Source organism: Panulirus ornatus, chromosome 20 (genome assembly GCF_036320965.1).
Source record: "Panulirus ornatus isolate Po-2019 chromosome 20, ASM3632096v1, whole genome shotgun sequence".
NCBI classification, from domain to species: Eukaryota; Metazoa; Arthropoda; class Malacostraca; order Decapoda; family Palinuridae; genus Panulirus; species Panulirus ornatus.
The window spans coordinates 47,668,359-47,692,007 of NC_092243.1; the positions used below are offsets into that span (position 1 = coordinate 47,668,359).

General features: G+C 39.8%; 1 protein-coding gene across 14 annotated transcripts in view; it reads right to left on the reverse strand.

Annotated features, from left to right (window-relative positions):
- The window catches only part of LOC139755984 (uncharacterized), a 522,691-nt gene that overhangs the window by 483,318 nt on the left and 15,724 nt on the right, over nucleotides 1–23,649 (reverse strand). Inside the window, exons 1-2 of one of the 14 annotated variants that reach the window (XM_071674878.1) lie at nucleotides 17,208–17,632; nucleotides 3,057–3,133 (exon numbers count right to left, since the gene is read on the reverse strand). The exons of 11 other annotated variants lie outside the window; for them this stretch is intronic. The gene's annotated coding sequence lies outside the window, so the exon portion shown is untranslated. Of the gene's footprint in view, nucleotides 1–3,056; nucleotides 3,134–17,207; nucleotides 17,633–23,649 lie in introns of those variants that run through there. 2 more of the 14 variants (XM_071674877.1, XM_071674875.1) reach the window with 2 other exon arrangements.

Below are 23,649 nucleotides of genomic sequence, written 5' to 3' on the forward strand. Positions count from 1 at the left end.
TACATACAAATCCATCCGATTTCTAAGTATTTCTCACATACATTCTTCAAAGCAAACACCTGATCCACACATCCTCTACCACTTCTGAAACCACAATGCTCTTCCCCAATCTGATACTCTGTACATGCCTTTACCCTCTCCATCAATACCCTCACATATAATTTCCCAGGGAAACTCAACAAATGTATGCCTCTGTAATTTGAACACTCACTTTTATCCCCTTTGCCTTTGTACAATGGCACTATGCAAATATTCTGCCAATCCTTAGGCACTTCACCATGAGCCATACATACATTGAATACCCTTATCAATCAATCAACAACAGTCACCCCCTTTTTTTTATAAATTCCACTGCAATACTGGCTTTCATCTTCTGCAAAGCTTTCGCTACCTCTTCTCTGTTCACCAAAACCATTCTCCCTGACCCTCTCACTTCGCACACCACCTTGACCAAAACACCCTATATCTGCCACTCTATCATGAAACACATTCAACAAACCTTCGAAATATTCACTCCATCTCCTTCTCCCTTCATCACTACCTGTTATTACCTCCCCATTTGTCCCCTTCATCGATGTTCCCATTTGTTCTCTTGTTGTAAGCACTTTATTTACCTCCTTCCAAAACATCTTTTTATTCTCCCTAAAATTCAATGATACTATCTCACCCCAACTCTCATTTGCCCTCTTTTTCACCTCTTGCACCTTTCTCTTGACTTCCTGCCGCTTTCTCTTATACATCTCCCAGTCATTTGCACTACTTCCCTGCAATATTGTCCAAATGCCTTTCTCTTGTCTTTCACTAACAATCTTACTTCATCCCACCACTCACTACCCTTTCTAATCTGCCCACCTTTCTTATGCCACATGCATCTTTTGTGCAAGCCATTACTGCTTCCCTAAATACATCCCATTCCTCTCCCACACCCCTTACATCAATTCCTCTCATCTTTGGCCACTCTGAGAGGAAATGACGTAAGGGGTGTGGGGGAGGAATGGATGTATTAAGGGAAGCAGTAACAAAGGAAAAAAAATGAAAGATATCTGAGACTTATTTGTTGCTAAGTGTAGCATATGAGAAAAACGAATAAAACGGTGTGTGGCCGGGCCAAATGCTTGCAACTCACATGTGGATGAGGCAAGGAAAAAAAATCACTAATCTGAGCCTGAAAGGAGGATTCGAAATAAAAGGCACTCTGCTGGCTCACTACATCATCACAATATCCCTCCTGAAAGCCAAGAGGCAGTGCTTCCTTTGTTGGTGGTTGCCTCCCACCCACAGTCACTACTACAACTTCTACTGCAGAACAGTAGCAGCAGCATTAGTTACTACTTATATCATTACAACCATCCACCAGCCTTATACTAAACCATCACTTCTTTACATCCTTCTTTACCAAACTCTTTCCCAGCTTCTGATTATGGCCTCTGGTAACTTTGGGACAGCACTCATGAACTGTTCACTGTCGGCATCATCCAGCTGATTTAGAACTTAATGAATATAATCAGGTCACCCTCTCTCTCTTTCCCAACCATCCATCACCTTTACATTAAACTAGTATTTCTTTACACCTTTCTTAACCAAACTCTTTCTCAGCTCCTGATCATTACTTTTGGTAACTCTGGTATTGAACCTTGTAAAAAAGTTTACTGTCAAAATCATCCAGTTGATTCAAAAACTTAAAAGGTTATTATCAGGTCACACTCTCTTTTCTCTCCTCTAAAATGGACAGCTATGCAGCCTTCAACCTCTCAATGTAGCTCAGGCCTCTTCATTCTAATATCATCTTGGTTATCTTTCTCTGGATCTTCTCAATAATATCCTTGTGTTCCTTTAGTTGCAGTGTCCAGACCTGAAACTCATAATCCAAATTTGGTCTAACATATGTTGTGAACAGCTTACCAAACATTTCCTTACTCATATATTTGAATGCAAGTATAAAAGCTGTCAGGAGAAAGTTTGCTTCTTTCACAATTCTCATATGAAGATGGTGACAGTGTAGCTACAATAACTACTCCTTGATCTCTCACAGATCGATCTCTATTTCTTACAGACTACTTCTTGATCTCTCATGGATTGATCCCTATTTCTTACTATGTAATATTCATACTGGGTCCTTCTTTCACCATGTCATCACTCATTCATCTGACCAATTTTGGAGGTTTTCCTGGGCCCTCTGTAAGTTGATGCAATCATTTTCATTCCTTATTTCTCTGATGACCTTGGCATCACCCACAAGCATATTTAAGTATGAGTTTAGTCCTTCTAGCAAGTCTTTTACATAAGTGAATAGCACTGGGCCCAAGGCTTCAATGAAACAGGCCTGTAAGTCAGTGTGATTTTCCAGTCACCTTTATCAAAGACAGACACTACATTTGCCCTCTCCCACATATTTGGAACTCTGAGAGGCCCATCAAGTCCTTCAGCACTTTCCTTCTGCACATATGGAGACTTCATGTGGTCCATGTGACTCTTATGGGTCAAGATATTTTAATAACCTGATCATTTTGTTTCTCTTAATCTATACTTTCCAAAACTTCTCCCCACTCCCATCTCTCTAACACTGGTAGGGGAAATATTCCATTGTGGAAATACTTTTAAGTATGTCATCTAATTCCTCACATATTTTGTCTTTCATATATTCTTCCCTCTGAGTCTCTTACCCTGACTAGTTGTTCTTTAACTGATAATTTACTCCTGACAAATTGTAGGAAAGCTTTGTGTTGTTTTTGCCTTGTGCACAATGCTCTTTTCAAAACCTCTCTACTCCTCCCTCCTTACCTTGCAGTACTCATTTCTTGCTCTCCTATGTCTTGCTGATACTGGTTAGTTAAAGAGTTATTTGTACCTCTTCCACATTACATAGCTAAGTTCTCTTGCTTCCTGACATTTCAGTTGAACTATACCTCTTTCCACTTCATTCTTCCTCCCCTTTTAGCATTCTAAGGACTCTATGTCCTGATTCTCATTTATTTCACAAAACCACCGATAGCACTGGTCTATACTCTTGTTATAAAAATTCCTTTTCCCCAAACTACACTCTTAAAACACTTAACCAGCTCTGCTGCCTTGATTTATTTCCTCTTAGGGTCTCATGCTTCCTCTGATCCCACTCCTGCTTCCTCCTCCATTACTGTAAAAAAACAAAATAATGCTTGATCACTTTTCTTAAAGGTGCCTCATACATGATGTGTTCTATATCTATGCTCTATTGTGTAAAGAAGGGGTATGTCAATAAAGGTGTGTTTTCTCACCTAGATCTTGCATGCTCCATGACATGAACCTTTCACTTCACACTCTTGAAATGAGTAACACCTCAAATCATCTACAGGACATTAGTCCCTCAGGATCTTAAAACAAACAAATAGAACAAATAAATGACTGTAGACCACATTTAATGAGTTCAGCTACCTTAAATTCCATAGGCTTAATGCTTTTTCATCTGTGTTCTCATTCAAATTTATACCTAATATTGTGATGACACTTCAAAGATCTAGATTTTTCTGATGACATTTATCAACTACTAGTTGTAACTTATGAGTGTTAAAATTCCATGACTGCAGCAGCATCTTAGCTTTAGACAATTCAATTCTAGCTATGTGTAAATATCAAACAATTCTCTTTCAACCTCACACATACCTTGCAAATTATCTACACAGATGTTATCCAATAAAGTTTCTCTTAGAAGGCAAACAGATTCATTAAAATATTTGAAAAGTGGCTTGCAAAAGAAACAGACCTGAGGTTGATCACAACATGACAGTTTTGAATCAGAAAACATCTATTTTAGCATGGGCTGCTGTAGAACTGAATTCCTAACCCATAAAAATCTTTTGGAATCTGTATATACTTAATGAAAGCTGACCCTTAGGAAGGTCCCACAATATCAGCTGTATAGGCAAAGTGGCCATTTCTGAACTTGTTCAAAATCCATGAGCTTCTGGGTGAGTAGACTGGTCAGCAGAGAGGAAAGGACTGGACTGGTCAGCTAACAACAGCCAAAATTTTATCGGGACCAGATTTACTGTGGTAACACAATTATTTATGTGAGCTAAGAAATGCGTCTACATGAATGTTCCTACAAAGTTTTGCACCTCAATTTCAAGACTTCTAGCTGAACTTGAGTGGTGGCTGAGGTGGCAGTGCACAACACTTTCTCCCTACAGTCAGTCATCCTCCGACCAAGCAAATGAGAGTACATTTTCAGGAGTTTTCTTGTAAGACACTGAATAGCTTATAGCTAGATTTACAAGACAATGCAGAAAATTATCCAAATCATCTGATAATGATAATCTGTCTTCAGATCAGGCAGAGTGTGATTATGTGGACTCTTGATTGTTCCAGCACTGAAAGTTGACCAAGATGAGGTAGCAAAAGTGAGGGCATTCCTTCCAGTATCTGCCAGACCTAGACCACATTGCAGCAGACTGATGCAGCTGCAATGTGGTTTTTGCCACAATGGTTTTGCCACAATGAGAAATTATCAATCACATACAATGATTACAAAAAAAATCTATAAAAAAACTAATAATCAGTAATCAATTTTATGAAGTCCATAAACAAGAAAGGATGTGCAGTGGCAACTTATTTGATGCTCATGCCTTACTCCTGCACTTATTATCGTATTGTGCTGAAACATCTACGAAATTTCTACACATCACAGAGTTAGAGTACTGGGTGAAATATACTTCTGAAGTGAATTTTCTCACTGTTAAGAGAATATATATGTTTAAAACTGTTGGGTTAAAACATCTTTTCAACAACATGAAAAAAAACTTTAAGGCCTCAACATTACCCTGAAAGGGGAAGAAATCACAGACCCTTTGCCACAATTTTGAAGATGACACTGATTTAGATTCCTTTTCTCCTCTTCCAATTTCCATACGAAACCTATATTCAACTGTTCCTATATCACTTTACTGTATAGTGGATTTAGGGGAGATCTTCCTTAATTGCTTTGTTCATGTTTATAGACATCCCAAGGCTCTCCAAAAAATCATGGGGTAATGGCAGATGGACAGGATTCCATGGAAGCCTCACCCAATGCTGTCCTTCCTCATACTACACAATGTCACTGAACATCTTCAAATTAAAGTGATCACAGTAGTTTCTTTCTCTCTAATTTATACCAATATTATCCCATTACCACAATCTATTTACAGGTTCTATGACCTATTCACTTTATTCTTGAAAGTCAAAAGGTGAAAATTAGGTTCTTACTCGCATCACTAGAAGTTTTGTACATTACCCACCACAGGTTTAGGTGTTTTAAAGATTTGTCTACAGAAGATGAAACCTACATGTCAAACACCTCCCAAAAAGTGACAATCCTAATATTTTCAATCACATCCTGAACAAGGTGTTTATCTGCCAGCTGAAAAGCAGCTCTCTCAATACCAGGGCTATGGACACTCATATGTAAATCATCAATCACTACAGCTGTAATCTTATTCTCATCTTCCTTTAAACCCAGCTTCATTACTACACTAGTCACTGGGAATTTCCCCTCTCAAATCTGTTTGTAACACATCTATTCCCAATCTCAATTTTTCATGAGATGTTGAATTTAACCTTTCAGCAGATGGCTCCATAATAAATGAGCACTGTAAGCCAGGATAAAAAATAATTCAAGTTTCAAACCATCAACTACCTAACAGACTGCCAACCTCCTCTGTTGCCACTGCTAAGGGAGAAGATGGTAAAACTGGCTTAATAATTATTTTCGGAATACCATTTCTAGTAACCACTCCAACAACTTTCGACGGTTTCTTATGTTTATGTTTCCCCTAAGGTGTCATTCACGAGTCTCAATTTGGCCTTTTTCCCTCCTCTGCATGTTATCCCCCCCCCCTTTTACCATTATAGTTGACAACCTCTCATTCCATTGACGAAACTGTGGTTCTAGGAAGAAGCATACATAGCATAGGTAGATGGCCTTTCATTTTACACTTTAGGCAGGTTGAGTTGATCTCGAAATTACTAAGTGACTTGCTTTAGTACATCTGTAACACTGTCTACACTCTCTTAACATATTCCTTCCAAAGGTGAACTGTCACACAACAGTACTGTCCAGATTTGTGGATCTTCCTCCCAGGATACAAGTGTTAATAATTCCTGGTTTCTTAGATATGATCACATAATTTCCAATATTCCTTTTAGAATGTTAGGTTTTATCTCGGCTATCAACATCACTGAAGCTGTAAAGATTACTATCCAGCCAATTAATATACTCCTCCAAACCTTTAATAGCATCATCATTGTTAGGGCGCTCTGTCTTACATATCAAGAACGTCTACTCTTCAGCTTCTACTGGTAATAACCTCAAAACTCACTTGATATCAGTTCATTAACTTTGACCAAAACCTTGATAAGCTCTCAAACTCCTTTCACCAGTTTCTATCTGTGCAGTTGTTGGACTTACATCACTTTATATTTAGTAACATCCTGGTTAACACAAGATGAACTTCCTCCGAGTCACCATTTTTTTTACATATTCACCATTTCCCATGTTAGGGAGGCAGCATCAAAAACAGATGATTGAGCTTTAGAGGAAAAATACTCACTTAGTACCCTTCTCTGTTCCTTCTCTTGGAAAAGTAAAACAGGAGGGAAGAATTTCATGCCCTCAACTCCCACTCTTTTAGTCACCTTCTATGACAGGTAGGGAGTGCATGGGAAGTTTTCTCTCTCCCTATCCCAAAGAATAATGAGCATATATAAATTTTTGTAATATATATTTGCCATTTCCCACTTTAGTGAGGTAGCATCAAGAACAGAGAAACAAACCTCATAGGGAGAATCCTCACTTAGCCCCCTTCTCTGTTCCTTCTTTTGGAAAAGTAAAAACTGGAGGGGAGGATTTCCAGCTCCCCGCTGATGAGTGTGTAAAAGGCGAGAATGTTATCTCGGAGAGCAAAAATGGATATGTTTGAAGGAATAGTAATTTCAACAGTACATATGGCTGCGAGGCATGGGCTATGGATAGGGTTGTACTGAGGAGGGTGGATGTGTTGGAAATGAAATGTCTGAGGTGGTTTGATCGAGTAAGTAATGAGAGGGTAAGAGGGATGTGTGAAGTAAAAAGAGTGTAGTTGAGAGAGCAGAAGAGGGTGCATTGAAATGGCTTGGACATATGGAGAGAATGAGAGAGGAAAGATTGACAAAGAGGACATATGTGTTAGAGGTGTAGGGAACAAGGAGAAGTGGGAGGTGGAAGGATGGAGTGAAAAAGATTTTAAGTGATCAGGGCCTGAATGTACAGGAGGTTGAGAGGCGAGCAAGGAATAAATTGAATTGGAACGATGTGGTATACTGGGGTCAACATGCTGTCATTGGACTAAACCAGGGCATGTGAAATGCCTGGGGTAAACCATGGAAAGGCCTGTGGGGCTTGGAAGTGGATGGGGAACTGTGGTTTTGGTGTATTACACATGACAGCTAGAGACTGAAAGTGAACAAATGTGGCCTTTTTTTGTCTGTTTTCTTGGTGCTACCTCGATGAAGGAAGGGGTACTGATAATGTTTCCTGTGGGGTACAGTAGTGCCAGGAATGGATGAAGGCAAGCAAGTATATGTACATGTGTATATATATGTATATGTCTTTGTTATTTATATTTATTATTTCTATTCATTTTGCTTTATCGCTGTCTCCCGCGTTAGCGAGGTAGCGCAAGGAAACAGATGAAAAAATGGCCCAACCCACCCACATACACATGCATATACATACATGTCCACACACGCACAACATAAATACCTATACATCTCAATGTACACATATATATTACACACACAGACATATACATGTATACACATGTACATAATTCACACTGTCTGCCTTTATTTGTTCCCATCGCCACCTCGCCACACATGGAATAACAACCCCCTCCCCCCTCATGTGTGCGAGGTAGCGCTAGGAAAAACACCAAAGGCCCCATTCGTTCACACTCAGTCTCTAGCTGTCATGTAATAATGCACCGAAACCACAGCTCCCTTTCCACATCCAGGCCCCACACACTTTGCATGGTTTACCCCAGACGCTTCACATGCCCTGGTTCAATCCATTGACAGCACGTCGACCCCGGTATATTACATCGTTCCAATTCACTCTATTCCTTGCATGCCTTTCACCCTCCTGCATGTTCAGGCCCTGATCACTCAAAATCTTTTTCACTCCATCTTTCCACCTCCAATTTGGTCTCCCACTTCTCCTCGTTCCCTCCACCTCCGACACATATATCCTCTTGGTCAATCTTTCCTCACTCATTCTCTCCATGTGACCAAACCATTTCAAAACACCCTCTTCTGCTCTCTCAACCACACTCTCTTTATTTCCACACATCTCTCTCACCCTTACATTATTTACTTGATCAAACCACCTCACACCACATATTGTCCTCAAACATCTCATTTCCAGCACATCCACCCTCCTACGCACAACTCTATCCATAGCCCACACCTCACAACCACTATTCCTTCAAACATACCCATTTTTGCTTTCCGAGATAATGTTCTCGACTTCCAAACATTCCTCAAGGCTCCCAGAATTTTCGCCCCCTCCCCCACCCTATGAGTCACTTCCGCTTCCATGGTTCCATCCGCTGCCAGATCCACTCCCAGATATCTAAAACACTTCACTTCCTCCAGCTTTTCTCCATTCAAACTTACCTCCCAACTGACTTGACCTTCAACCCTACTGTACCTAATAACCTTGCTCTTATTCACATTTACTCTTAACTTTCTTTTTTCACACACTTTACCAAACTCAGTCACCAGCTTCTGCAGTTTCTTACATGAATCAGCCATCAGCGCTGTATCATCAGCGAACAACAACTGACTCACTTCCCAAGCTCTCTCATCCACAACAGACTGCATACTTGCCCCTCTTTCCAAAACTCTTCCATTCACCTCCCTAACAACCCCATCCATAAACAAATTAAACAACCATGGAGACATCACACACCCCTGCCGCAAACCTACATTCACTGAGAACCAATCACTTTCCTCTCCTCCTACACATACACATGCCTTACATCCTCGATAAAAACTTTTCACTGCTTCTAACAACTTGCCTCCCACACCATATATTCTTAATACCTTCCACAGAGCATCTCTATCAACTCTATCATATGCCTTCTCCAGATCCATAAATGCTACATACAAATCCATTTGTTTTTCTAAGTATTTCTCGCCTACATTCTTCAAAGCAAACACCTGATCCACACATCCTCTACCACTTCTGAAACCACACTGCTCTTCCCCAATCTGACGCTCTGTACATGCCTTCACCCTCTCAATCAATACCCTCCCATATAATTTACCAGGAACACTCAACAAACTCATACCTCTGTAATTTGAGCACTCACTCTCATCCCCCTTGCCTCTGTACAACGGCACCATGCAAGCATTCCGCCAATCCTCAGGCACCGCACCACGAATCATACACACACCAAACAACCTCACCAACCAGTCAACAACACAGTCACACCCCTTTTTAATAAATTCCACTCCAATGCCATCCAAACCCACTGCCCTGCCGGCTTCCACCTTCCGTAAAGCCCCCACTACCTCTTCTCTATTTACCAAATCACTTTCCCTAACCCTCTCACTTTGCACACCACCTCGACCAAGACACCCCACATCTGCCACTCCATCATCAAACACATCCAACAAACCTTCAAAATACTCACTCCATCTCCTTCTCACATCACCACTACTTATTATCACCTCCCCACCAGCCCCCTTCACTGAAGTTCCCATTTGCTCCCTTGTCTTACGCACCCCATTCACCTCCCTCCAAAACATCTCCCCACTCTCCCTGAAATTCAATGAAACTCTCTCACCCCAACTCTCATTTGCCCTCTTTTTCACCTCTTGCACCTTTCTCTTGACCTCCTGCCTCTTTCTTTTATACCTCTCCCACTCATTTGCATTTTTTTCCCTGCAAAAATCGTTCAAATGCCTCTCTCTTCTCTTTCACTAATAATCTTACTTCTTCATTCCACCACTCACTACCTTTTCTAATCAACCCACCTCCCACGCTTCTCATGCCACAAGCATCTTTTGCGCAAGCCACCACTGCTTCCCTAAATACATCCCATTCCTCCCCCACTCCCCTTACCTCCCCCGTTCTCACCTTTCCCTATTCCGTACTCAGTCTCTCCCGGTACTTCCTCACACAAGTCTCCTTCCCAAGCTCACCTACTCTCACCACTCTCACCGCCCCAACATTCTCTCTTCCTTTCCGAAAACCCCCACAAATCTTCACCCCTGCCTCCACAAGATAATGATCAGACATCCCTCCAGTTGCACCTCTCAGCACATTAACATCCAAAAGTCTCTCTTTCGCGCGTCTATCAATCAACACACAATCCAACAACGCTCCCTGGCCATCTCTCCCACCCACACACGTATACCCATGTATATCTCGCCCCCCAAACCAGGCACTCCCAGCCACCAGTCCCCTTTCAGCACACAAGTCCACAAGCTCCTCACCATTTCCATTTACAACACTGAACACTCCATGTACACCAATTATTCCCCCAACTGCCACATTACTCACCTTTGCATTCAAATCACCCATCACTATAACCCAGTCTTGTGCATCAAAACCACTAACACACTCATTCAGCTGCTCCCAAAACACTTGCCTCTCATGATCTTTCTTCTCATGCCCAGGTGCATATGCACCAATAATCACCCATCTCTCTCCATTAACTTTCAGATTTACCCATATCAATCTAGAATTTACTTTCTTACACTCTATCACATACTCCCACAACTCCTGATTCAGGAGTAGTGCTACTCCTTCCCTTGCTCTTGTCCTCTCACTAACCCCTGACTTTACTCCCAAGACATTCCCAAACCACTCTTCCCCTTTACCCTTTAGCTTCGTTTCACTCAGAGCCAAAACATCCAGGTTCCTTTCCTCAAACATACTACCTATCTCTCCTTTTTTCTCATCTTGGTTACATCCACACACATTTAGACACCCCAATCTGAGCCTTCGAGGAGGATGAGCACTCCTCGCGTGACTCCTTCTTCTGTTTCCCCTTTTAGAAAGTTAAAATACAAGGAGGGGAGGGTTTCTGGCCCCCCGCTCCCGTCCCCTTTAGTCGCCTTCTACGACACATGAGGAATGCGTGGGAAGTATTCTTAATCCCCTATCCCCAGGGATATGTCTTTGTATGTGTAAGTATATGTGTATATGTTGATATGTATATGTATGTATATGTGCATGTAGGGACATTTACGTATATATATGTGTATGAGTGGATGGGACATTCTTTGTCTGTTTCCTGGCGCTACCCCCTGACGTAAGAAATGGCAATCAAGTATTTATTTTTTTTTTATTATACTTTGTCGCTGTCTCCCGCGTTTGCGAGGTAGCGCAAGGAAACAGACGAAAGAAATGGCTGGTGACTGAGTTTGGAAAAGTGTGTGGAAGAAGAAAGTTAAGAGTAAATGTGAATAAGAGCAAGGTTATTAGGTACAGTAGGGTTGAGGGTCAAGTCAATTGGGAGGTGAGTTTGAATGGAGAAAAACTGGAGGAAGTGAAGTGTTTTAGATATCTGGGAGTGGATCTGGCAGCGGATGGAACCATGGAAGCGGAGGTGGATCATAGGGTGGGGGAGGGGGTGAAAATCCTGGGGGCCTTGAAGAATGTGTGGAAGTCGAGAACATTATCTCGGAAAGCAAAAATGGGTATGTTTGAAGGAATAGTGGTTCCAACAATGTTGTATGGTTGCGAGGCGTGGGCTATGGATAGAGTTGTGCGCAGGAGGATGGATGTGCTGGAAATGAGATGTTTGAGGACAATGTGTGGTGTGAGGTGGTTTGATCGAGTGAGCAACGTAAGGGTAAGAGAGATGTGTGGAAATAAAAAGAGCGTGGTTGAGAGAGCAGAAGAGGGTGTTTTGAAGTGGTGTTGGGCATATGGAGAGGATGAGTGAGGAAAGATTGACCAAGAGGATATATGTGTCAGAGGTGGAGGGAACAAGGAGAAGAGGGAGACCAAATTGGAGGTGGAAAGATGGAGTGAAAAAGATTTTGTGTGATCGGGGCCTGAACATGCAGGAGGGTGAAAGGAGGGCAAGGAATAGAGTGAATTGGAGCGATGTGGTATACCGGGGTTGACGTGCTGTCAGTGGATTGAATCAAGGCATGTGAAGCGTCTGGGGTAAACCATGGAAAGCTGTGTAGGTATGTATATTTGCGTGTGTGGGCGTATGTATATACATGTGTATGGGGGGGGGGTTGGGCCATTTCTTTCGTCTGTTTCCTTGCGCTACCTCGCAAACGCGGGAGACAGCGACAAAGTATAATAAATAAATAAATAAATACTCCAAATAATCTACATCAGTTGTTTGAAAACCTATGATTGCTTCCTTTGCAGATCAAGCTAATATGTTACACAAAAATTACATAATCTAGATTATTACTATGGTCTAAATAGTTATACAATGTCCCACTTCTCCTGTCTGCCTGAGAATTCTAGATCTTAACAGAGGATAGTACGTTTTTTGAGTTGCACTTTAGTTTCAGGAGAGATGGGATTGCCAGGAGGAAATTTGGGGGCACCTTGCTGTGATTTTAAAAACTGTAATCTCTTTTGAAAAGTTAAACTTTTGATTCACAGTGACAATTAACTTTTCATATCCCTTTTCTTACTCACCAAATTGGTCGCAATCTGGAGTTCCCCGTAATTACTCATAACATTTATGTTCATCATGCTAGCATTCTCTATGGAGTTCCTTAATAATCACCCCAGAAGAGTTCTTATGTGAGGCATTCATTATCTCTGTCACGTGCAAGTAAACAAGTATTAACAGCTCTGGTGACCCAAACTTGCTGTTTTATTAACATTACATGAAATTCTGACACTGGGTAAAGAGATTACAAACAACTCCCAATCAATTGACTACACTGGAGAATTTTGATAAGCTGCCACTTTATATGAATTGACTTATTAAAAGTTAACCCATTTTCTTATGCTACTTCTAATTCTCTACTTTACTTTGGAGGCAAAAATGTTCACCATTGAAATATTGGTTCTAGTCATATATCTATATCAAAAGGAGAGTGATGCTGTTATCATCTTAAATCACTCAAATATCTACTGCAAATTTAGCTTTCTGTGCACACTATTCTCCACTTACTCCAAAATCATCATTACTGTGGCAATATCAAAGCTCTACATTGACAACCCCTACTTGACAATTGCATCACATGCATTAATCAAGTCCAACAGTTCACTTGACACAACTCAGATTTCACAGCAAGATCATTATAACCAAAAAGTAGTGTGACCAAGTGATCTGCACGAGAACACTTCACTTAGCAGGTTACTATAATGTTATCAATGGGCACCAGATACCTGAAAGATCTTAGTTTCTGTGTTATATACATGATGCTAATAGAAGAGCATTGTTATGCCCAACTTAGCCACTTGGTGTATTCCTATTTAATGTTCAGACATAAAACACAGTTCCATATGTAGTTCAAAGGACCAGAAGAAAGGATCTGAGGTGAAAAATCACCAGAACTTAGATCCAAAGATGTAACTTTGATGCAACAGTACTGCTATAGTCATACCTTCAACACATCACATCCACTGGTCACCATTCCTTTCTTAACACATCAAGGAGACTGACGATAAAGCACATAAGTGTACCCTACTGCACCATGAACTGATTCTCTTAAACAGTTTATATCGAGCTAACAGACACAATTCCAGATGACAGTGGAGTTAGTCCTAAATGGTGAGTACTGAACAACAAAGAAAAAATAATAAAAGATTCAACAAAACACCTTTATCAGTAACTAGCAATGAAATCATGGTGACCTTCATCACATTAGATTCCTCGGGCGAGAAAGTAAAGAAAGGTGATATTTTGAACTATCTAGAACCCCTACAAGTATAACAATGACGCAAGTGGATCCACAACAAGGAAGCAATTGACCTAACTCCACTTGACTTGCTAATGAGTGGCTGTGGGTGACCTTCATTTACACTGCACTGCACCCCTGTAAATTATGCTAGTCTGCTAATGATGATGACTCAATCCAATCTTGGGGTCACACTCTGCATGTGTTCACATTCTCAAGCCCAACTGGAAGTGCTATGCTTATACCCTTGCAACATTATTCCAGTAATGTACAATTTAAATGTGTGAAGTTATCAAGAATTATCACACTATATTAACACTTCCATTAACAAATACTTTATCAAGAACTAAAAAAAAATCATATAAGTTGTTTCTACTTTCACAAAAAATGGAAACTCAACATCATCATGAGGCTATAGGTACGTTTCACCAAAAGCCCTTAATGGTAGAATATTGAAAAGCAAGAAACTCATATAAATAATGAGAGTCGATCACTTCTTTGTGATTTATGGCCCCATGCAATTTACTATAAGTTCAACAGGACTCATTTACAGCATGCAAGGTTATGATATTTCTGAAGCCGTCAACAGAGGATTACACACATGATAAATTGGCTAAACAATGATAAAAACTATAGCACTCAACACAACTTATCATTTGGTATACACTCATGAGGGCTACAGGCAACTTTTATTGAGGATCAAGACTCGGTTATTCAAGTGTGTTTGAATAATTTACTTGCATAATAATTTTCATAAATTAATCTCTACAATCATACAATTGTATAAGCACCAAGTAAAGCAAATATTGCACAATAAACTTCAAGGTTTCATCATACATTCCAATATGGTGAAGGTTGAACTCCACCCAAAAGGTATCATCAAAAGATAATTCAATCATCAAAATAGTATTATACATACAAGCTGTATATGAAACTGTGGTGAACTTCACTAAAGTCCGATATTCTAAAACAATCAGCCTACAAGATAATTTGGTCTTTACATAAAATCACACAACTTTAATGGGATCCTGTTGTGTAAAACAAACACAAGTTATTGTATAAGAAATCATCTCTTTAAAATGAAATGTACATAACAGCTTTGGAATAAACAGATCTCAAAACAAAGGGTAATAATAGTAAGGGTTATGAAGATTAAGAAAAATGGGGATCAACATAACCTGTCAGAGATCAACAGAATCTATGAACACCTGACTAAGAAGCTGAAATTCATCTTAATTTTCTTATTAAGTGAAATGACAAACTAATTCATGACTGCAATTTACAAGTGATTTTGTGTTAATTGGAATGTAGTAAAGAACACCTGACAGCATGTAAATGGGGACTGTAAAATGCACTCATTTCTCACATAGCTATCTAAGTTGAAAAAATATTTGGTGCCTGAGGAGGTTAGGTTAGGTTTCATAGTTCCATCAATTGTCTCCCCTACTTTTAAATTAATTATGGTAAAAGTCTAGTTTAGTTCTGCATTGTTATTAGCTTTGGATATTGACTGATTGTGCTCTACAATGCTAATGTACTTTTATAAAGACATAATAACAGCTGTGGAGCATGATTTGGAGTATTACTTTTTACTGAATATAATAAAATTAAGAGTGTTGTGAGGACTATGTATATCAAGGAAAATGCGGGGTAAATGAAAAATTACATAATCAACTTGTAAAAAATCAATGGGGCTCATGAAAGCCTTACATTAATTATCCAGCAGTCAAGACTTATCTTTATGTGTAATATTCTAGTTGAATATACCAGTCACACTAACAACTCAGCATCACACACACATTCCACTCAATGTTAGCAAATGACAATCTGAGCAGGGATACAAATGACAATCTGAGCAGGGATACGATTCCCAGCAGCATACAAATTCAATGTGCATGTACTTCTACTGTTCAATGTGCATGTACTTCTACTGTTCAATGTGCATGTACTTCTACTGTTCAATGTGCATGTATTTCTACTGTTCAATGCAGTTACTATGTGAAGTTAAATGAGGTTTTCTTGGGTTCTGTAAACTTCTTACAAGTTTCTGACTTACCTTTAAGTCAATAAACCCAATTTTCCCACACATAAAAAAAATTTCTTTACTCTTACCTTAAGATCATTCATCAAAATCTCATGCTACAAAACTGTTATTGTGTTCTCTAAACACTACTCTAGCAATGCAAAATCAAATTGCTCAATATCCAAAACTTTTTGTAATGCAGAGATAAAATAGTCCTATCTTACCCCTGACCTCCATGACCCTTATTATGATCCATATCATAACTGCCTTATCAAATACTGTCAAACAAAATGTTATAAGGTAGATTCCTTAAGTCTTACTCTGTTCTTTAAATAATATCTTTAATCATATGATAAAATCAATCTTCAAAGCTATTATTGCCATATGTTTGAAGTACATACAGCATATCTTAGGTTGTCACTATCCATAACATGTTATTTATCCTCCTCACCAACACATGCCATGTAAAATGCAGTCCACAATGTCCACTGGATTTTATTTTCTATTTTGGCCACATTTTCCCTCTGCTTCAACACCCAGTAAACAGGTGAGAAGAATGTTAATATACACATAGAGCGAACAATGTACGTTTATGTAGAAGTAATGTCGAATGAGAGGAATGTACAATTAGTGTACGAGTACAAATACTATGTATAATTCTACTTTGCAATCAATGTTCAGCGTCAGAAGTATAACTAGACTGTATGTGAGGTGTAGTGTGCATCACCCACCCAAGTGTAGCAGCAGGTCAGGAGTGAAAGCTATCTCGTCCCATTGCCTTGCATTTTTCCATCTCTTTTCCTCTAATATTGATGAATGTCATTCTTAAGATTTCATCATTTAAAAAATAACAAGAATAAACAAACCCAAGACAGGGAACAGTTAGGTTAGACCCAGTGCATCAAATATCAATACTTTTAACTAACAAGCCCTACATATAATGGGAGACCCAGAAACTTGACGACTCAGGAGGAACTTTACTACGAGAACTTTATATTACAGGAAGACCACAACCTCTGCCAGTGATGATACACATGAACAACAGTAAGGGTCCTGTAGCTACCACAATAACTCAGTGTGTGTTGGCAAGTTTAGGGTAATATATGGTTGTAACACGTACAAATGTAACATATACTGAGATGAAAAGACTACGGTATGTGGTATGAAGCAATACGTGTTTAGATATCATTTTTAATACGGTATACTTAATATGGCTGCCGCATCAATTCCTGTACTGGCACACTCGCTAAACTACCCTACCATTCATACCATGGACGGTAAGTGTTAATATTGCACCCACCTTATGTCCACAGGAAACGAGCGAGAAGCTATGAGGGACAAACTGTCGCTTCAACAAGAGAACTGGTAGTCGGCCATTATACCAATTTCGTTGTTTACTCTCGAGAGTCAGTCAGTCACCCTCCCACCCATAGCCCACCTGCTTCACACTGCTTCGTTACCACTGCTTCACTGCTCATCCCTGCACTTGCATGCTTGCTCACACACGACTAATGTATCATGGATGAGGACAGTGTACCAGTGTATGCAAATGAGATGAATTCACCCATAACATTATTGATCACTTCAAAGTCGGGCTTTAACGGCCGGTAAAGGGAACGTTTTGTGAGGTTGTTTGATGAGGCCCCAAACATGGGTAATCATAGTTCGGGCTGTCAAACTGCTTCACACACTCCGGATGTTTGTTTATATTATTCTCCTGGGTGATACAGCTGTAGTTTGTTTACTCTTGTTTGCTTGATGTCATCGCTCCTGTATGCACGAGGGAATCCTACTGCACATAACATAAGATGTTGTTTTCCCTTTTGGGTTGTTTACCACTGGCATTAAATATTTGTTCTAATGACTTAAGGCTCATAAAGTTGACTTCTAGCTTTAACTATTATAGCAGCTGTCCCATTTGTCCAGTGCTGAAACCATCAACATCTCTTTAGCACAGGTTTTCCATGATTTATCAATCTGGCTTCAATTTCTTGTTTCTGGGGTTCTATTAAAAGATATCCCAGACTTTATCCCTTGCCAGTCCTAAACGCTAAGATTGAGTTATAAGTTTGTTTTATGTGTAACAATTCGTTTCCAGTGGTTCTATGATCTCCAATGAAATGCAAGGTGTGAGATGGCTGGAGTGGGGGGGGGGGGATCTTAAAGAGCCCTGTAATATCTAGAGGACATACTAAAGGGTCTTGACCCAAATAAAGCTAATAGTCCTGATGGATTTTCATCATACATCCTGAATAAGTGAGCAGATTCATTTGACACACCGCCTGTCAAGTTGAAGATGTCGCTGGGAAAATGTTTAGTACTAAGGGAAAGGGAGGGATCAAAGGTTATACCGAAGGCGCTGAAATACAGACCCGCCTCCCTCATGTCTGTGGCTCTTAAATCAAACTGAAAAAAATATTCAGAAAGCAAATGGATAAATTCCTGCAGAGGATAAACTACCAGAGACAACATTCTTTTAGAGAAAGACAATGTGTGATGAAACATATTTCTACGAGAGTGAGCTATATTGTAGACAATATTGTGTGGATTGTCTATCTAGACCATCATAAAGCAATTGAGACAATTATGCCACTTAAGAGGCAGGAATAAGGAGAAGGATACATAGGTGGATAGAAAATTACATTGGTGGAAGTGAAGAAAGGACCCATGTCAGGGGAATCTGGAAATTGAGGGTTGAAATTCACTAATGATGTGCCGCTAGAAGGACTGGAGTATGTTTAATGATGGTGTCAATATTTCAAGAAAGTGAACAGTGAGGAAAACTGTACCAACTTAAAAGACCTTCATAAACCCCATAGTAGGTCTGATACTTTGTTGAAGAATTCATTCCGAGGTGTAACATAATGAGGATGGGCCACAGAGAAAGAAGGCCCCAGTATGATAATTATTTACCAGTAAATAAGCAATAGAAATTTCTTTGGAATCGCATTTGGGAACTGACATCCTCTGTAGCCTGGTTGGCACCAGACTCCCATATTAGAACAACAAGAAGAACTTTGCTGGTAAATGCTAGAATAACATTGTTATATGACTAATTAACATATCCAGCAAGCTGTTCACATCCCATATTGAGCCAATATTAATTGGGTATATATAGGCCAAGGGAAACATTATCAGATATCTTCCATGATAATTTCAACTATTTTTCCAAAATGACTAATTTCTTTGAAAACTTCAGTATCAGAGCTATTTTTCATGCTGAATGCGAATCTGAGATTGGCATACTGTTTGGGCGTTATTACGGCCTGTAATTAATTATTGTAAAAGAAAAGCGACTGGAAAACAAGAGGAGGATGCAGGGGTTGAAAAAGAAGACAAATGAGAGCTGGGGTGAGAAAATATCATTAAACTTTAGAGAAAATAAAAAGATGTGTTGGAAGGAGGCAAATAATGGGCGGACAACGAATGCAAACATTGCTGAAGGGGGCAAAAGAGGAAGTGATAACAGGTAGTGATAAAGTAAGGAGACCTGTTAGTTTTGCGGAAATATATGAGTGCGTAATTCTCTCTCATGTAATTACTCGTTCGAATGATGTTTATAAGTAAAAATGAATCACTTTCACAACCTTTTCCTCACATGGGCACGTGTCAACTTAATAACATCTTGCTTATTCTCGTAATAACGGACGAACACTCAAGTGTTGTACTTTTTACAAGTGTGCCTTCCTCTAAAGGGGTCTACACCACTACTACCAACACTTCCCAGGTGTTCATCCCAATGCTGCCAATCCTTCCAAAGTGTCCATCCCATAGCTGCCAACCCTTCCGAAGTATCCATCCCATTGCTGCCAACCCTTTCGCAGTGTCCTTCCCATTGCCGCCATCCCTTGCGAAGTGTCCATTCCATTTTGTCAACCCTTCCGAAGTGTCCATTTCATTGCTGCCAGCCCTTTCGAAGTGTCCATCCCATTCTGCCAACCCTTCCGAAGTGTCCATCCCATTGCTCCCAACCCTTCCGCAGTGTCTATTCCATTTTGCCAACCGTTCCGCAGTGTCCATCCCATTTCTGCCAATCCTTCCGGTGTCCATCCCATTGAGCCAAACCTTCCGAAGTGTCCATCCCATTGCTCCCAACTCTTCCAAAGTGTCTATCTCATTGCTGCCAACCCTTCCAAAGAGTCTATATCATTGCCGCCAACCCTTCCGAAGTGTCCATCCCATTGCCACCAACCCTTCCGAAGTGTCCATCCCATTGCCGCCAACCCTTCCGAAGTGTCCATACCATTGCCGCCAACCCTTCCGAAGTGTCCATCCCATTACCGCCAACCCTTTTGAAGTGTTAATCGTAGTTGCCAACCCTATCGAAGTGTCCATCCCCCCAATACTGCCTACCCTTCAGAGATGTCCCCCCTCCTGCAGTCAACACAGTTTTATCCCTGACCACTTGTAGTGATCATCCCTCGTGGTAGTCTATCTTACCTGCAGCGCTACGTCTCAAAAATTCTTTCAAAGTACACAGGAAGCTGTCACTTGTAGAGGCATAAAAAATATTTTGTATCACGTACAAAATCACTTTCGGCCTGCCAAACACGAAGAAGTTCAATTATAATCATAAAAAAGTATTTTTCTGGTAAAACTCTTATCATAACGTCACTTTCAAACCTGTCGTATGTCACCCAGTATCGTCATATTTTCACAAAGATTACACTTAGTCTCTGAATTTTCCTCATATTCATTTATGAATTCTAAAAGATATTGTTTTAGAATTATATTCTTATGCAACGTCTGTCCTTAATCATTTCCTTTTCGTGTTCATAGTTTCTGTATCTTATGTACCAACTGATTTCGTTTATCTTATAATCTTAAGTTTTCGTGTCAGGAACAACAATATTCGAGGGACAATATCTGTATGGCGGATATGAATCCGGTAACCTAAGGTCACGCCTTCATGATGTTTGTGCTGCAGCAAATTTGCATCGACCTGATGTGCCATGACTGGGGGATAACTGCAGGAATATCCTGACAAGCAGTTCGTGAATATCATGACAAGCAGTTCATGAATATCATGACAAGCAGTTCGTGAATATCATGACAAGCAGTTCATGAATATCATGACAAGCAGTTCGTGAATATCATGACAAGCAGTTCGTGAATATCATGACAAGCAGTTCGTGAATATCATGACAAGCAGTTCGTGAATATCATGACAAGCAGTTCATGAATATGACAAGCAGTTCGTGAATATCATGACAAGCAGTTCATGAATATCATGACAAGCAGTTCGTGAATATCATGACAAGCAGTTCGTGAATATCATGACAAGCAGTTCGTGAATATCATGACAAGCAGTTCGTGAATATCATGACAAGCAGTTCATGAATATCATGACAAGCAGTTCGTGAATATCATGACAAGCAGTTCGTGAATATCATGACAAGCAGTTCGTGAATATCATGACAAGCAGTTCGTGAATATCATGACAAGCAGTTCGTGAATATCATGACAAGCAGTTCGTGAATATCATGACAAGCAGTTCATGAATATCATGACAAGCAGTTCATGAATATCATGACAAGCAGTTCATGAATATCATGACAAGCAGTTCGTGAATATCATGACAAGCAGTTCATGAATATCATGACAAGCAGTTCATGAATATCATGACAAGCAGTTCGTGAATATCATGACAAGCAGTTCGTGAATATCATGACAAGCAGTTCGTGAATATCATGACAAGCAGTTCGTGAATATCATGACAAGCAGTTCGTGAATATCATGACAAGCAGTTCGTGAATATCATGACAAGCAGTTCGTGAATATCATGACAAGCAGTTCATGAATATCATGACAAGCAGTTCATGAATATCATGACAAGCAGTTCGTGAATATCATGACAAGCAGTTCATGAATATCATGACAAGCAGTTCGTGAATATCATGACAAGCAGTTCGTGAATATCATGACAAGCAGTTCGTGAATATCATGACAAGCAGTTCGTGAATATCATGACAAGCAGTTCGTGAATATCATGACAAGCAGTTCGTGAATATCATGACAAGCAGTTCATGAATATCATGACAAGCAGTTCATGAATATCATGACAAGCAGTTCGTGAATATCATGACAAGCAGTTCATGAATATCATGACAAGCAGTTCATGAATATGACAAGCAGTTCATGAATATCATGACAAGCAGTTCATGAATATCATGACAAGCAGTTCGTGAATATCATGACAAGCAGTTCATGAATATCATGACAAGCAGTTCATGAATATCATGACAAGCAGTTCATGAATATCATGACAAGCAGTTCATGAATATCATGACAAGCAGTTCATGAATATCATGACCAGCAGTTCATGAATATCATGACAAGCAGTTCATGAATATCATGACAAGCAGTTCGTGAATATCATGACAAGCAGTTCATGAATATCATGACAAGCAGTTCGTGAATATCATGACAAGCAGTTCATGAATATCATGACAAGCAGTTCATGAATATCATGACAAGCAGTTCGTGAATATCATGACAAGCAGTTCATGAATATCATGACAAGCAGTTCATGAATATCATGACAAGCAGTTCATGAATATCATGACAAGCAGTTCATGAATATCATGACAAGCAGTTCATGAATATCATGACAAGCAGTTCATGAATATCATGACAAGCAGTTCATGAATATCATGACAAGCAGTTCGTGAATATCATGACAAGCAGTTCATGAATATCATGACAAGCAGTTCATGAATATCATGACAAGCAGTTCGTGAATATCATGACAAGCAGTTCATGAATATCATGACAAGCAGTTCGTGAATATCATGACAAGCAGTTCATGAATATCATGACAAGCAGTTCATGAATATCATGACAAGCAGTTCATGAATATCATGACAAGCAGTTCATGAATATCATGACAAGCAGTTCGTGAATATCATGACAAGCAGTTCATGAATATCATGACAAGCAGTTCGTGAATATCATGACAAGCAGTTCGTGAATATCATGACAAGCAGTTCGTGAATATCATGACAAGCAGTTCGTGAATATAACTTTCAGAAATCCTCATCTGATTTCACCTACCTCCGTCGTCTCTTTTTCCTACTACCGAAAGTCATGCTCATTTCTATGATATTTTCATACTTACAATATACTAATCCATCAATGTAGTCCACTAAAAACATTCACTTTATATCCAAATTCTGAAGTGCCCATCCATTGCTGCCAACCTTTCCAAGGGGGTCAACCCACGACTGCCAACCCTTCCAAGGTATGAACCCATCGCTGCCAACCCTTCTAAAGTGTCAACCCACTTGCCAGCCATTCCAGTGTCAACCCATTATGCCAACCATCTGAAAGTGTCATTCCACCCATTGCCAAACCTTACAAATCATCTATGCTTCACATATCACAAAAAATTGTGTCAACTGCCATAATCTGTTCACCAAATTGACTTGTATCGCATTCGTGTTGCCGAATATATTGCTTTCTTTGAACTGTTTCGTAGTGCTGAAAATTAAACTTTAAAAGGTTACAATATTCTACAAAACCCTCGCCGTTCTCCACTACTTTGTTAACTATACTTTTACCCTTACAAAGTATGGTATACTTTTGTTGATTATGTTACAGTATATTACTGAACTTCAGGCCACGTACACTGCGTACCAACACCAGTAGCTATAAAGTAATAATACTGGAACGTGACGTTACGATTTTCAGCTTATCCGTACGTCCTCTATATGATCCATCTCGACTCGCCATGACTATGACGG